A 17300-nucleotide genomic window follows, 5' to 3' on the forward strand; every position below is an offset into this window, starting at 1 on the left:
AATATAAAACTGGACATTATAGGAGGCTTCTGAGGAAAAATCGTGTTTAGAAACTGTTTTTTTTAAATAGTAGATCTTATAGGTTTTTACAATCTAAAGTCGATAGTAATGACTTGCATCCCTATATTTTTTATCTCTTTTTACATGAAAAGTCACCTCAAATATGAATAAAATCATACATGTAAAAGTGATTAAACTGCTATGTCTTAAGTTATGTAATTTCTTAGTGCCCTGAACTTGCTAAAAAGGATTAGTTTTATTCTAATTGTTCTGTCCTTAAGGATGAAATAACATGATCCAGGAAAGGATGGAATGTGATAGAAAAAAATCAAATGGAATGCCATATGTAAAGTGCTTTCCAACCCTGTGAAGTTTTATAGAGATTCAAGCTTTCTCAGACCCTGTCCCGGGGAGTTTGGTTACAAAAGTAGAGGAAGGATCTTGTTATATAAAAGGGTAGCATGGTCCCAGTAGATTTTTTTTTTAAACAAGGAGGAGGATCCTGTGTGTTTTTTGCTTCTCATAATCAAGGTATGCCAACATCATGATGATACCTTGTTCGAAGAGGAAGATCCAGATGGTATAATATCATTAAATACCAAATGCACAAAATCATACCATTAGAAACCAAACATTTTGTCAAAATGATGTGAACTAAAGAACAGTTATATATTTTTTAAATGGCATGGGTTAAAACAGAGCTGTTGAAACCCCTTGAGCTCATGATAAAATCGAAGTAGGTATAAAATACAAGTCAATTTTCTTTCTTATTTTTCTTCCTTTTTTCTTTGTACATTTGAAAAGAGTATGGGGCATCTGTTATGACCTTAAGAAGAGGAATTAAAATAATCCTAAGAGCTTGACAGTTATCGTTAGTGGCTTTTTTTTTCTTTTAGTGCTGCTGTTGCTGCTGCTTGCTGCTGTGTGTATATGTGTATTTTAGAATTAAAATCTCTGGACCCTAGTTCATTGACCAAACTTTGTCCAAGGAATCCCAGAAAAGTTCCATCAGTACTTCTCATTATGAGATGTTCGATTTTTATATAAAATCTTTTGCCAGGCCTGATTCACACAGTACTAGAAATCATCACAAAACATTCTATAAACTCTCTGAAATAAAAATGATATGGAGCTACACAAAATCCTTTTTTCCTTTTCAGGGAAAGGAAAAGAGAAATGTGTTGTTACCATTTAAAAGTATATATAGCCTACAGATTTATTTTATTTTTATGTAAACTAAAACCAGTGATTTCAATAATGGAAAGCTACCTTACATGCCAGGGTCTTCAAAATCAAAGGTAAAACACACATTTTCTTTTTCTGATTTTAACTGCAGCAGTAATTGTGTTGCAGTTTGAAATGTGATTATGATATGCAAAGGGGATAAAAAGTTACAGGCATTTCTATGGCACTGGCCCAAATTTGTCCTATAGACTGTTATTTGAGTTCTGTATTTAGAGGGCTTTTTTAGGGTGGTATTTGAGGAGTCAAATGCTGTAATGTTGTAGACTTCTGTATCATTGTATTATAAGAAAAGATTCAAGAGAAAGTTGTCTATGCCATTTAGCAGGTCTGACAGCCTTTGTAGGAGTGTGAATACTGAAGAGGCCATGTAAAAATGCAGTGTCGATGTTTGAAAATTTGTGTTATCTTGCAGTTGGTTTGGTTTAGAAAAGATTTTCCCCTCAAAGGACAGTACCATGTCCGTCAATTCTAAATATACTCAAATCCACTGTGACTCCCACAAAGTAAAATGGAATATTAAGACAATTATATGGATTGTTCAATCCAAATAAATCACCTTTGCTTCAAGTACTTGGGCATCCCAAGGCAACATTATTTTTTAGAAACATAATATCTAGATGTTTATTTCAATTATTTGTTGGACTTTGTGATACTACATGAATGAGGCCCAAGATCTGAATATTTGGAAGGATCCTGATTAGTGACTACATTTTTAACCCCCCCACCCCCCACACATTTTTTTTTCCTGGATATTTAGCATTATGCAAACCCAGCCTTTGTGTATATTCAAAACCTTGAGGCTCCTTGTCAAACATAGACAATTTATTCATAAAAACACATTTTAAAATATGGTTGCACAAGTACATTTATAATACAAAATCCTTATTCCATTATTTTCAAAAAATAAAAATACATTTCATCCAAGCAAAGTTACACAAATACTTTAGAATAATTTCTCTCACTATTTGCCCCAGTTCTACAAATGATGAAAATGAAAATGCTGACATATGAATTAATAGAGAAAGACTTTTTTGATATTAAAAAACCTTCTTTCACAAACAGCCTTTTTTTCCCTTAGAATTGGTTAAAAATTCTAGCCATTTGAAGTTAAAATGCCACAGCAGAGTTGATGACTTTTCTTTAATGTACTTTCTACTGCTCTCTAATAGAGTTGGACATTAATAAAATCTATAGATTAAAGCCAAGCCATGTAGCTATTTTTCTAATAAAAAGTACTCCCAAATCTGTGGCATTTTGTATCAAATTTTAATGTTTCCAATTTTGAAATCTCAGCATAAAAACTGTTGATATGGGTCTGCTTTGATAAATTATAAAGGTAAACTTTAATGAACAGTAAATGGGATCACCTTTGCTACTTGGGGTAATAGAATAAAAAAAGCAAACAAACACATTTTTCTTACTGCCACATGCCTCTCCTTAATAATAACTTTTGTCTCTTCTGCAGAAATGGATGCTGTATAAAGTCTCATTAAATTAGCTGACTGATGGAATAAATACACAGCCCATAGCCCGGCAGTCCATAGTAAACTAAGCAAGGGTCTTGATATCTCAGAGTTCTGCTTATTTACACATGCCTTGGACTCTTCTCACAGATATGTAAATTATTCTGGTTAAAACTAAATGCTAAAGTCTACACCATTAGTCTTCCACTTCATGATCTCCACATGGGGCTGTTAGAGGGATAATGTACCATACAATACACGGTTTACTTTTAATTAATAGAAAAAAATGTGAAATGAATATTAAATGTAGCTTAATGTGAAAGAAAGCTCAGAGCAGTATGGTTGTTATTTTTTTTTTTAATATTCAGCTGTGCTTCATCATCAGAAAGTAAGTAATGCAGTAATAGACTGGAAGCCTTGCTGGGATATTAGGATGAGAAGAGAGCAAGTAAGAGAGAGGTTATGGCATAGCCCTATGAGAAGTACCAGGTTTGACACAAAGGGGAAATGTTTTCCAAAGGTTCCACTTTCGAATACTAACAGGGATTATCCACATATATCCTGGACTGGTCCTTGCTGAAACTGTCCTCTGTTGTATACCACATGAAACATAGTATTTGATGTTAAATCCTGGTGTTAAAAAAAAATACAACACCACATCAAATAGAAGCATTTAATTAAAACACAAGATCTGTTTGTCTGGGTTATAATTCAATGTGTCAAAATTAATGCCTCTGTTTTTAATAAATAGAATTACCAATTCGCAAACAGTTTATCACACTGTTCTCAACTGCGGAATGGAATTTTAATTATATAACATTATTTATGGCAATGAAATGATCGTGTTTCATAATATTTGCCAACAGCACAAGTTAGGATTTAAAAAGGAAAGCTCTATTAAATAATCACTTCCTCCAGTGGATTCCCCTTTGTCTCATTTGGCTCACCTAGGATAAGGTAAGAACCTTGGGATAAGACAAAGAAGATGAACAATTCTGGGTAGGCTTTAGGAGATAACAAAGTCCTCACTGAAGGCACTTATTTGGAAGATTAAAGGGTTTGAACTAAAGCCTGAAATTAGTAACTTTTCATCTCCTCTTTACCCAGACAGCCAGTGTTTTGTAATAAAATAAAGACCTTGCACTTTCAAACCTCCATGGCAGGCAGACTGTGAAACTGAATGCTACTCAATTTTAAATTATTCATACATTCTTAATTGTGATGTTATCCTTATAAATGATAGTAATGGTACCGTTTAAAACCTAAAAACCAGCAGGCACCTGCCAGTGAAGCCATTTCAGTGAAAGCACAGCCACTGAATCTTTAATATGAGGGGCTATTTGTGAAGCCTTAGCAAGTAGAGAGACAGTAAGACATTTGATTTTGCAGTTAGAAATTAGGGAGGTTGATGTGATTAGCAAAAGGGATAGGAAATGCCAGTGCTTAGTTCACCCAGCTTTCTCAGACTGTTTGGAAAAATCATCCTATGACTGGAGATCATTCCTCCAGAGAATTCTACCAACTTTCTTTAAAAGTGAATAGGCTAGAAATAATAATTTTGATTCCAGTTTGGTGAAGGAGTTAGAGGAAAAGATAAGACAAACTAATATTGGAATCTGGAGAAAGGATTTATTATTCCATTTCTTTTTTTCTTTTTTTTTAAATCAAGGAAAAGGGTTGCTTTTCTAGGAGAGGATGATAATCATTAATATTATCCTCATCATTACTATTAGAAGGTATAGCAATAATTCAATTTGGCCTCAAACACCTACTAGATGGGAGACTCTGGACAAGTCACTTAACCTGTTTTCTTTAATCCACTAGAGAAGGAAATGGTACAGCACTGCAGTATTTTAGATTTGGACACAACTACTGAAACAATACAATTGGAACAATTTAGAGAAATCCATTTTAGGTTTTAGAGGAACTGAAAGATTTAAAAGACTTTTGTGACTTTATCCATCATCTTACTTTCCTCAACATTTAAAAAATTGATGTTACTTTGAATTCATTTTCAGTATCATTTTAGTGATATCAACACTTGTCATGGTGTTGGGAAGAGGAAATGTGTGCTTTGGAATGAGGCCATCATTTATCTCTTAACACTTTTGATTTAAAAAAAAAGTTTTTAGAAGTTATGTTGTTTATAATGGCCATTGCATTCATTTCTTTGGCTTTTGGGACAAATGTCCACCCACCCCCAATTTATATAATTACTTATGGTTTCATATTCATAATGAATAATAGAACAAAAGAATAAAAATGTTAGCAAGTTTTATGAAAGTTTCACTTTGCAGACACATTGACTGGCCAAGGGAATTAATAATAAGTAAATTCTTAGGCTTTCAAATATGGGTCACTAACATCAGCCAAGCCAGGCTTTTAATGGTACTGCATGTGTTATAAAACATTTTGTGTTTCAGTAAAAAACTAGCAATACTTATGCCAATGACCTATATTTGAAAGCTTATAAATTTTTTATTTATTGCCTTCTCCCTTCTTATATCTATCAATAAAATGTAGCAATCAGCTTTAACATCGAAAAGGTGCCCAAACTCTATAGCCCTTGTTCATTTAAGCTCTGCACAAAAACCCTATCAAAAGATTTTTGTTAATGCTAATGGTGATTATGTGGTTCCACTGAAGTCTACTTTTTGTGTCCTTATATTTGATCTTTAAGGCTTTATAACTAAAGATATCATAGTCAGTTGAAGGTTAAAAGAAATGCAAATTGATATGTGCCACTTCCCTTCTTGGTCCTGAAGAGCTTCTTTCTTTCACATTTAGAAATCCCAAAGGTCAGAGTTTATGCACAAGTTATCTTATTTAGTATGGAACCCCTCAAGTCAGAGCATCCAAATAGATGCTTGAAAGGATGGTTTTACTGTTGAAGTGAAGAAGGTGGAATTACTAGCACTGGCACTAGGCAGAATTCGGTCAAAGTGTTGTTTGCTTCTGCACTTATTATTCCTCCTTAATTGTCATTATTCTCAAATAAGAATGATGATAATGATAACATTAATACTCCTTGGGCCTAATGTCAGACAACATGTTTGAGATTTAAGGAGGAGTCTATGGATCTTAGGCAGAAAGGATAATCACATATTTTTGCCACTAGGTGGGTGATGAATTATTTGGGCTACATACCCTATGGTGAGCATCTGCTGAGGTATCAGTGAGATTGTGGAAGGAACATTTGAGTAGATGAAACCACAAATCATTGAATGATTAAATAATAATATTAATGGTTATAATAGTATAATATACTATGTAATATATAATATACCAAGGTGTTTCGAATCTATTGAAAATAAAAGAAACAAATTCCATGTGGGTAGAATTGAAAAATTACATTCTTTGGTCAATACGTTTTAAGTTAATTTAGAAAGATCTGAAGATCTGAAATGAAATTCTAGATTGTAGATCTAGAGTTGGAAAGGACCTTAGAATGCATTGTCCTCATTTTGTAAGTAAAGAGACCGAGGCCCAGAGAAGTTAAACAATTTGCCCAAGAATACTCAGGTAATAAGTGGTCAGAATTCAAATGCAGGTTCTGTGACTCTTACATTCACTGTTCTTTTCACTACACCCAATACCTTTTAAGTACTCTTGCAGTGGTCAACTGGAGAAGAGAATAGAAAATGACACTTACAGGGAAGCTAGGTGGTGCAGTGGATAGAGCACCAGCCCTGGATTTAGGAGGACCTGAGTTTAAATCCAGCCTCAGACATTTGCCACTTACTAGCTGTGTGACCCTGGGCAAGTCGCTTAACCCCAATTGCCTCACCAAAAAAATCCAAACAAAACAAAGAAAAGAAAGATGACACTTAAAACTGAAAAGATAATTTTTCTTTCCTCTCACAAAAATCTAATCTATAGTTAGAGACCTCTTACCTTGTGGCATCCAGAATGAATCCTTCAATCAAGAAGCATGTATTGGGGCAGCTAGGTGGCAAAGTGGATAGAGCACCAGCCCTGGAGTCAGGAGTACCTGAGTTCAAATCCGGCCTCAGACACTTAACACTTACTAGCTGTGTGACCCTAGGTAAGTCACTTAACCCCAATTGCTTCACTAAAAAAAAAAGAAGAAGAAGCATTTATTAAATGCTTTCTATATGAAAGTCTCTGCACTAGGTGCTTGGGATACAATACAAAGAAACCATCCTTACTTTTAAAGAGCTTACATTCAATGGCACAGACAAGTACATATGTATATTCAGAATAAATATATTGACAATAAATATAAACAAATACAAGGTAGTTAGGAAGAAAGGGAACTAGAAGATAGGAGATCAGAAGAAAAAAAACTTCATGAAGAAGGCAATGCAGGAACTACCATCTTGAATGAAAACAGGCTTCTTTGAAATGGATATAAAGAGAGAGAGGAAGGAATTCCTCGAATAGAGGATGGTTAGGGTAAAGATATGGACACAGGAGATGGAGTGCCAAATCTCAGAAACAGCAAGAGTCCAGTTTGATTTGATTACAGTATGACAAGGGAAATCATCTATGAGAGACTGAAAAGATAGGCTAGAATCAGGCTGTAAAGAAGTTAAAAAGCTAAACAGAAGGGTTTATATTTCATCTTGTGGACAACAGGGAACTGAACTTTTTGAATAGGGTAATGGCCCATTTTTCTAATGGTACCTAGGTTGCAGAGTAGATAGAGTGCAGGGTCTGGAGACAGGGAGACTCATCTGCCTGAGTTCAAATTTGGCCTCAGACAGTTCCTAGATGTTTGATCCCAAACAGTTTCCTCATCTTCACAATATCTCCCACCCCTTCCCAATCCATGCCTGTTTCCCTATTGAGTTTGGGTTTGATATATTTCTACACCAAACTCTCTGTGTGTTGAAACTCTTCTTTTTCTAGTTTAAAAGTAAGGTTTCTCTGATGCCTGCTTCCCTCACGTTTGCATACCTATCTTCTCACTTGCACCAATTCTTTCTATACTAACTTATTATTTTTACCCTCCATTGTTTACCCTCAAAGCCATGAAAACAGGTTTTCTGTTTTTATTAAATTTCCTCAATACCCTTCAAAGATATTATAGACACTTGCTTCTTCTCCTCCTTCATCTTAATACATCTTCTTCCAATTACTCAAATGTATTTACCTTTCTAGATTTCCCTTGAGGCATGTGTTTGCATTTATTTTATTTTTAAATAACTTTTTATTATGAATTCAGATACTAAAAAATACAATTTCCATGCACACAGAACAAATAAGATTCCATATAAAGCCCATAATCCAGGGGCAGCTAGGCGGAGCAGTGGATAAAGCACCAGCCCTGGATTCAGGAAGACCTGAGTTCAAATTTGACCTCAGATACTTGACTCTTACTAGCTATGTGAACCTGGGCAAGTCACTTAACCCTCATTGCCCCACAAAATAATTAATAAAGCTCATAATCCATATCTCATATTACTTGCCTCAATTTTCAAAAAGCATATAACAAATTTCACACTTAATTTTCAGCACTGTCCTGCTAGTCTGTGTTTCCATCTGAACTTTCTTTAGTTCCCTTCTGTGCATTTTTAAAAATGTTACAATGGGCCCCCCACCCCATTTCTAGTGCTAACACAGTGACCAAGTCCCAAAATATATATGTCTCTGCACCTTTTTTTTTCATTCCCTTTAAGTCAGGAAGAAGGTAATATGCCTCAATGTTAGTCCACTGGAGACATATTTGGTCATTACTTTGGTCAGTCTCTAAGTCTTTTGAAGTCTTTTGTTTTTGTTTTAAAGTAATAATACTGCTGTCTCTGATAAAATAATGGGATTTGGCAGGCGTCCAGGGGGCCCCCTGAAGACTGTCAAAATCAAGACCACACCTGGCTGGCCCTGAGTGGGGTGTTCTTCTCAGAGGCAGTGTACTGCTGACATGAGCAAGAGACCACTCTCAAGCAGCTTGAAGGACCTCCCCTTTTGGGGAGGGAGACAGGAAGTAGGAAGGTGAGGCTGGCTGGCTGGATCTTCCTCTTTTTGTCCTGAACTGGATTGGTGGTGGGAGAGACAGAGAAAAAGGAGGGTCCCTCTTGTCTCTCGGGACTTCGGCTTGGTGGGAGACAGAGAAAGGAAAACAGATAGAAAGTAGATAGACTTTTCTGGCATTACAGGATCCCATGTGTTGTCTTTACTCTTTAATAAATCCTTAAAAGCCTAAACTCTTGCTGTATTTATCAGTGATTTTAGCCAGTTTCCCCTCCAAAACTGGGGGGGGGGCAGATTAGAACCCACATTAGATTTTAAACATCACATGTCTTTATACAAGCTGTTCTCCTAGTTCTGCTCACTTTGTTTTATTTAACAATACACAGCATTCTCTGAAATAATTTCATCATTCTTCTTGTATAACAATATTCTTTTCCACTCATATACCATGTTATGTTTGACCATTTCCTTTTCTAAGTGACAACCCAATCCTCTTTCATATTACAATTTTCTTTTTCCTCTTTTAATTTACCTGTAAAGATTAGGGAAGGAAAGCTTGTGCAGACTATTTCTTCCACACTATTATCTTCATTAATCCAGCCCTCATGACCATTTGCTTCCCTATTGAGTTTATTTCTTGGCCAAGCTATGTGTGTCTATATGTTTGTGCATGTGTGTTTTCAACCCTACTTTGTCCAATTTAGATAAGTGTAAGATTCCCCTCTCACCTGTTATCCTTATCCTTTCCTCTATGTTTTGTATACTCGTCTCCTCATGCTCCCACTCTCACACCCATTTTAAAAAATGATATGTTCCACCCCCTCATTTCAATATTAGACTTCTTTTTTTTTAACCTTTCCTTTGGTTTTTCCTCTTCAGACTTTTAGAACAAAATCAATTCACCCCCAAGACCCTTTTAAAATTAACTCTCTCAATTATTTTTGAAGATATTAAGGTTTTTTTAAAAAAACATGTATTTCTAGGGGCAGGAGGTGGTGCAGTGAACAAAGCACTGGCCCTGGATTCAGGAAGACCTGAGTTCAAATCCGGCCTCAGACACCACTTAACACTTACTAGCTGTGTGACCCTGGGCAAGTCACTTAACCCTCATTGCCATGCAAAAAAAAAAAATGTATTTCTTCTCCCACCAGTAGAATGCTAGCACTACATCATCATATGTCCTCTTCCAATTGGTTAAATAATTTTACTTTTCTAGGTTTTGCTGGACTCCAATGTTTCAATTTCAAAATTGCTACTTAGCTTTGATTTGGTTTTTTTATTTGAAACACTTGGTAGTACTCTATTCCATTAAAGATCCATTTTCCTCCCTGTAGGATTATACTCAACTTTGCAAATTATTTTTGGTTTTAAGTCTATATATATTTTTTTGCATTTGGAATATTGTGTTCCAAAATTTCTTCTTGTTTGTTGTAGTAGCTACAAGATCTTTTGTGATCCTGACTAAAATTCCTTGGTAATTGAACTCTTTCTTCAAGACTGCTGTATTTTTCTTTGACACAGAAGCTTTGAATTTTGGCTGACATTACTGGGACTTTTTCTTTTGGAATGCCTTTCAGGAGATCAATGGTAGATTCGTTCTGTCATCACTTTTACCTCTAGTTTTGATAAAACCTGGCAGCTTTCATTTATTATTTCTTGAAATATAGTTTCCGGGCTTCTTCTTAATCAAAATTTTCTAAGTGTCTAATGATCCTCAAATTCTCTCTCCACCTATTTCCCAAGACAGGTGATTTGAAGCAGATACCTTGAATTTTCTTCTTTTAAAAAATCTTTTGATGTTGTTCACATATTTCTTGATAGCTCAGGAAGCCATTCATTTCCCTTTGATCCCTTCTAATTTTCTTTTTCTTTCTTTTTTTTTTGGGGGGGGCTGGGCAATGAAGGTTAAGTGACTTGTCCAGGGTCACACATCCAGTAAGTATCAAGTTGTCAGGTGTCTGAGGCTGGATTTGAACTAGGTCCTCCTGAATCCAGGGCTGGTGCTTTATCCACTATTCCACCTAGCTGCCCCTAATTTCTATGTTTGAAAAAAATGAGAAGCTTCTCTAATTTGGGCTATCTGGATAACAATCCTTCAGAACATTTTGTAGGAACTGATGAGAAAACTGTATCCAAGTAGAAAATCATATTGTTGTATTATTCTTGTTTTTGCATCAGAGCTTATTCTCTTCAAATATCTGTACCTTTGTATGTAAGGCTAAATATATATTTTCTTCAAGAAACTGAAAAGAAAATGACAGCCTTTAAAACTGACATAGTTTTTTAAATATATTGAAAAAGATACAAATGAATGTTTATCCCTCAAACATAATTGTTTGAATAAAACCATCCATTATTTTGAATTTCTCCAAACTTCTAGCTTATGTTACTTAAGAATTTAATTTAAGATATAAAGGGCTTTAGATAATTCCTTTTATTCTCTGTGAAAACGGGGTGGGGGAAAATTGGGTAACACAAACTTGACTGGTAATAAAGCTAGAAAAACACTAGTTTATTATGTGATCAGGGTATGAAAATAAGTTGAGAGCTTTTTAGATTCCCATATGTTTTTTTTTAAAACCTTTATTTTTCAATTTCGGCCGGCTTTCTAATGAAATCAAAACAAGGTCAAAGAAAGTATCAGCTCAAATATCTGAGTCAGGAACGTGTCTTCTTGTTATCTCCCAAAGTGTCTATCACTGTGTCTTATATAAGGAGTTGGTCAATATGCATGTATACTATAATCGAAAAGCATCACTTGAATAGTTCCTACTAAGGAAATATATAAATTGTTGTCCAATTAATACTAGTTGAAACCAACAGTTTGGTGAACCCTAAATACTAGGAAGGAATGATGTAAATTTCTAAGTATTGCAAAGGAAAAAAGACCAGAAGAATATGAACTTCAAAGTTTTATTTCACTTTCAACTATGTGATAAGACAAATTTAAATATAAGTGCAAACATTCAACTGGATAAGATAGAAGTATACTTTGGAAACCTAAAATAAATAGTAGACCATGCAATTGACAATATCCCTGTGGAATTATAATTTGGGGTGGCTGAAATCTTGCACCTCCTACCCTCAAAAGTAAAAGTCACTAAGGATTTCTTTTTTATCTGTATTTAATTCAAAGCCTGATTCACAGATAATTTTCTGTATGGGTTATGCCTAAGGGCTTTGACATAAAAATGGAATAGTAGATTAATTTATCCCACTATTCTGTTTCCCCCAATATTTATGTCCTTGGTAGGTTTCCAAGTTTTAAATGGGGCTTTTGATTTTATAGCAAGAGTATCTGAAACCCTACCAGTAGATCAGTATAAGTTTATGTCAGAATATTTTAACTTATAAAATAAAGAACTTGCATCAAATTTTTTAGAAAAAAAGAGAGAATATAAATTTTATTTTAGTGCATGTGCATTTTTAAAAATCCCAAGCAGTCTTGATAATCTAGATTATTTTTAGGGGTAATTGAAGGCTTTCTTTTTCTGGGTATTATGGTAGTTTATCTATTGAAGAGAAAGTATTTCTCTGCTTTTGAAGAAGTGAACATTAATGAAAACTTAAGTAGCAATCTTTCAATTTAAGTATATAAATAATATAGTGTAGATAAATGCACAGAAACATTTAAATGGGGGAAATGAATTTGTGAATGGGAGCCTCAAGCTTTAGATTTGATTTCAAAGGTCTATGCATATTATTTATTTTATTATGTAAAGAAATACCCTTGCATGTAGGATGGAGAAATATGGGTTACTCAATATTTTACAAGGAGTTTAGCAACTCCACTCAGAAAGTACTGAGTAGTGGATTAATCTTAACCTGAAGCAAGGTATGTATTGGTCCATCGTGCTCTGTTATTGACCCTGTTTTCTTTAACATTTTTTATCACCAACTTAAGCAAAAAGTAGAGAAAGCATGTGCTCCTCCCTGTCTCACACTGTTTCAGAGGGCCACTGGCAAATTAGAGTATGTCCAGAGGAGGTCAACAAGGGTTCATATAGAAGCTAATACATCATCTCTCTGGGATGTTGCAGCAGGGATACCTCCCTTTGGTATGGAGGCTGTTCTCTTAGATTTCAAATTATTATTTTAGCTCCAGGATTCTGTGATGAAGGAATATCTGCATTGACTGAATTGGTCAACAAGTCATTAAACAGTGGATGTCTACTATGAGCTGTTCAAGGTGCTACAAGGCAGTTATGTAGGTCCTGTGAGAGATAAAATGGGGCATACATTGTGGTCTCTATCTTCAAAATCTATCTATCATATGAGTGTGGGATACAGCCACATACAAAATCCAACTAACAAGAAAAGGCAGTATATTATAAATGCATATTGGATGTTTCAGACAATAGGTATCAAAGGAGTTCCTAAGAGGGAGCAATTATTATAAGCGAGCACTTAATGGAAAGCGATGGAAAGCAGATACGCAGAGTTTGAGCCAAGTGAAGAATTTAGTGAGGAGGAAGAGAGAGAGAACATTATTAGAGGGAATATAAAATAAAAGCATGCTAGGTTGGGGGACAAACAGCACATTTTAGTTCATGCTAGATTATTGTTAATATCATCGTAAGTGTCATGGATCATGGGTCACTAATAGAAGAAAAGAGAATATCTTCTCTAGTATTTTCTTTGTACTTTTCTTCATAAACAACACTGTTTTGAAAAAGGAAAGAAATATGCAATTTAAAAAATCTTACTGTACATATAACATGTAAATTATTATCAGCACAAGCAGTACTGATGAACTTATTTCCAAATAGCAAAAAATTCTATGCAAATATATGTTTTGAGTATTTTTAAAAAAATATTTTAGATGGCTTTTCTCTCCCTTCAGGCAGGAAATGGACATTTTTTTCATAGTTCAGTTGACAAGGAATTGGTAGATTTTCTGTGTAATTTGCTATTATCCTAAAATTCAAAAGCAAACCCAAATGCCATCTGTGGTTTTAAGAATGTGATGTGTTTGAAAATGGAAATTTGACCACTTCAAATAGCAAAATCTTCATTTCCATTAGATTTTTATGAACTATCTGATTGTAGATCAGAGGAAACGTACACTTTTCTGTAGTCAGCTATGAAGTGCTAGGCAAGATGATGAAAACAAAGGCAATTATTTGTACTGGAAATGGCATATTTCATTAAGCACTTTATCCATGAAAAGCCATGTTGGTGCAGACTGCCTTTTGGAGGATTAATTCCCTGAAAGTTTTACAGAGGCCTTAGGCTTACCTTTGCAACTCTTTCTCTGTGTACAACTGTTTATGTTTTACTTATGGAATTTTAGAAGTATAGCGCTTTATAAGGATCATATTTCCAATCTACTTATATAACTCAGAGTCAGTCTTTGAAGGATATCTCATAAGAATACAAAGTTGCAGCTCATTTAGTCATCCATTCATTCATTATTAGTATTCTACTATGTGCAAAGCACCTGCTTGTTGGGGGAAAGTTAAAAGATGATTACTTAGTCCCTGCCCTAAAGGAGCTTACAGTTTAAAAAGAGGGAGAATGTCAAATGTTCATAAATATGAATGAATATACAGTAATTGTGATACAGAAGAAAACCATGAGAAGCATAAGGTCCTATATGAAATTCAAGTCAAAAAGAAGCATTCCTAATGTGGGAAGATTAGGGAAGTATTCTTAGAAATTGAAGCATTCGAGCTAACTCTTGCATGATGGGTAAAATTTCAATCAGGGAAGAATGAGAAAAGCAAGTTGGGGGATATTTCAGGAATAGACAATAATGTGAACAAAGGCAAGGAGATAGGAAAGCATTTGGTATGTGCAAAGAGATGATGGATAGCTCAATTTGTCTGAATCATTGTAAACAAGAAGCAGAACATTACTATAAAAAGCTATAAAGGTAGGGAGGTACCAAGTTATCATTTTTTTAAATCTTGGGTTAAGTAAAAAGCTTACACTGTATTCAGAAAGTAAGCAATAGGGGGACATGCAAGAGTTTTGTGCAGAGGACTAGTATGATGAGATCTCTGGATGAGGAATATCAATCTAGTAATAGTATGAAGGACATATTGTAGTAAGGAGAGATCAGTTAGCGTGATGCAACAGTAGTATGGACATGGTGGCAATGTGAATAAAAAGGAAGACAGATTGGAGCACTTTAGGAGACAGGAGAGATCAGTTAGCATGATGCAACAGTAGTATGGACATGGTGGCAATGTGAATAAAAAGGAAGAAATAGATTGGAGCGCTTTAGGGAAGGTAGAATTGACAGAACTGATTAGATATGGTAAATGAGGAGGAGGTACATTTCTAACTAATATGAAGATTTTGAAAATGAAAAACTGGATGAATAGTGGTATCACTAGCAAAGGCAAGGATATCAGAACAAGCAACAATTTGGGGGGCTGGGGGACAAGGGGGATAACAAATTGTATTGCAGATATGGTGATATGAAGACAGAGGTATCTAGGTGGTACTCTCCAATAGATAGTTGGAGATCAGCTGTCTTGGCAAAATAAACCTAGTCTCATTCTCCTTCTTCTTTTTTTTTTTTTTTAGATAAAAACCACAAAGGGTAGAAAGCAGACAGCTTTGGATGTTTGTTCTTGGGAAATGACAGCAAATGTGTCTGTGTGGACTAGAGAGTGTTTGCACCCCTGTTTGTGCTGTTTCATAATCCTTTTGACATACTGAAGGTCTTTCCAAATGAATTTTGTTGGATTTTTTCCCTTTGTCTAGAGATTTCAGACAAGACCATGCTGAAGGAAGACCGTAAGGTTTTCTAGGTACAGACTCTCTTGGGCTCTCAGCTTGGCTTTTTGGGTTCACTATAGTGGATATTTATTAGTACATAGATAGTTTGGCAAAGTGTCTAACTAGGTGTTATTTTGATTGGATTGTCAGTCTTTGTACTTGATGACCTTTTCATTTTCACTTATAGATATAAGATTCTCTTATGAAGAAGGTTACACTGTGACTTTTTTCAGCATACTATGTTAAAGAGGTAGCAAAGCATGGTGGAAAGAGATCCAGCCCTACAGTTAAGAAAACCCAGGTTTAAATCCTACTTAAAATACAAATTAATTGTGTTACTCTAGAAAAGTTATTTAATTTCCCATTGCCTAGGGCTACAGAGCAGGAGCTAGCTAGAATTAGTAGAGGGAGTTCCCTCACTAAGAATTTCTTATATCACAGAAATCAGAAACATGGGCCAAAAATGGGGTGGGGGGGAGTTCTAATGCTTTAGAGTATATATAGGAGCCCAATGAGTTGTTTGGAGGACCTGGTAGTGAAAAACTTTGCCAGGTATATGGGAGGCAACTTAGGGCAGTTCAAGAACATTCTATAGAACATATGAAATATACTCTTTACCCAGGGGAGTACTGAATACTACTCAAATTAGAGCTGATTGTTAAATTTTCTATATGAGCACTTACACTTCAGGAATTGGGAAATGCTATAAATCATGGCTTGATTTATTGTTTTGTTAACTGTCTCAACTTAAGAAAGTGATGGATAAAAATGTTACTAATACAGATTAAACTTAAAAGTGTTTTGTATATAAAATTTTAGAAAGCTGGTGATTAAACATTTACTACCATACCCCTGTTGTTATCACAAAACTTGTATTGTTATTGTTTGCTTTTTAGTTTTTCATTTGCTTTCTAATCCAAAGAGTACATATATTTATGTATTACTGGTTTACTTTGTTAAATTCCATGTTTTTATCCAAAATTTATCTTTTTCAGCCAAGCAAAAGAGAATGTGCTTGAAAGTCAGATAAATATGACTTTTATATCCACTGAAGTTTCAAGTCTTATAATTCTCCTGTTTTAAACTTCTTTTAAGAGTGATATTGGACAATTCACCAGACTTCAGATTTCTAATGTCTACCCTATGTCTAAATGACATGCTGAGGAATTTATTATAGTACCCAGTTATAGAATCGGTAAGGTGAAAGCACATTTTGTGTTAGCACAGACTTTCAAAAATACTTTGAGCACTGAAATGCACATATGTTAACTTTGAACCTCTGCCAAATCAAAAGAAATGTAAAGGAACATGAAGACTGCCCCATACAGTGGGACATTATCATTAATGTTATCTTGCCATCTTATATGATACCATATATATCGCCCACAAGTATGGCTTTCTAATTACTAATTATCACCAAAAGATTCCAAACATGCCTATTATCATCAATAAATTGAGCCTAATTCTGCCTTCTAGCCGTGTCCCCTTGCCTCAGCAGCTATAATGACACATCACTGTTTTACCCTAGGAGATCTGCTGGTAAGAATGGATTTCATTGTATTCTTGGAATCCTGACTTACTACCTCTAAATCAATTCTTTGTTGTTTGATGATCTCTATAGTAGTAACAATAAACAGTAATAGAATAGTACTTTTGTGCAATCTCTTCTCTTTCCATCTTCACCACTGTGACTCTCCAATATACAGAAACTAGAAAAGGAAGAAAGCAGTTAAAAAATGGGGGGAATCAATACTATCTTTTTATACATTGCTAATATTTATATTTTTGTCCTTAATGTAAGGAACATGTTACTTAATGTCCAATTATCACTGCTAATGTGTCGACAAAAATATAAACTGGAGCCATAGGTGTTTATTCTCTCCTGAGTTTAACCACAGTGTATAAATTTAGGAATGGAGTTCCCACAAT

The sequence above is a fragment of the Dromiciops gliroides genome, chromosome 3 (genome assembly GCF_019393635.1).
Source record: "Dromiciops gliroides isolate mDroGli1 chromosome 3, mDroGli1.pri, whole genome shotgun sequence".
Lineage (NCBI taxonomy): Eukaryota > Metazoa > Chordata > Mammalia > Microbiotheria > Microbiotheriidae > Dromiciops > Dromiciops gliroides.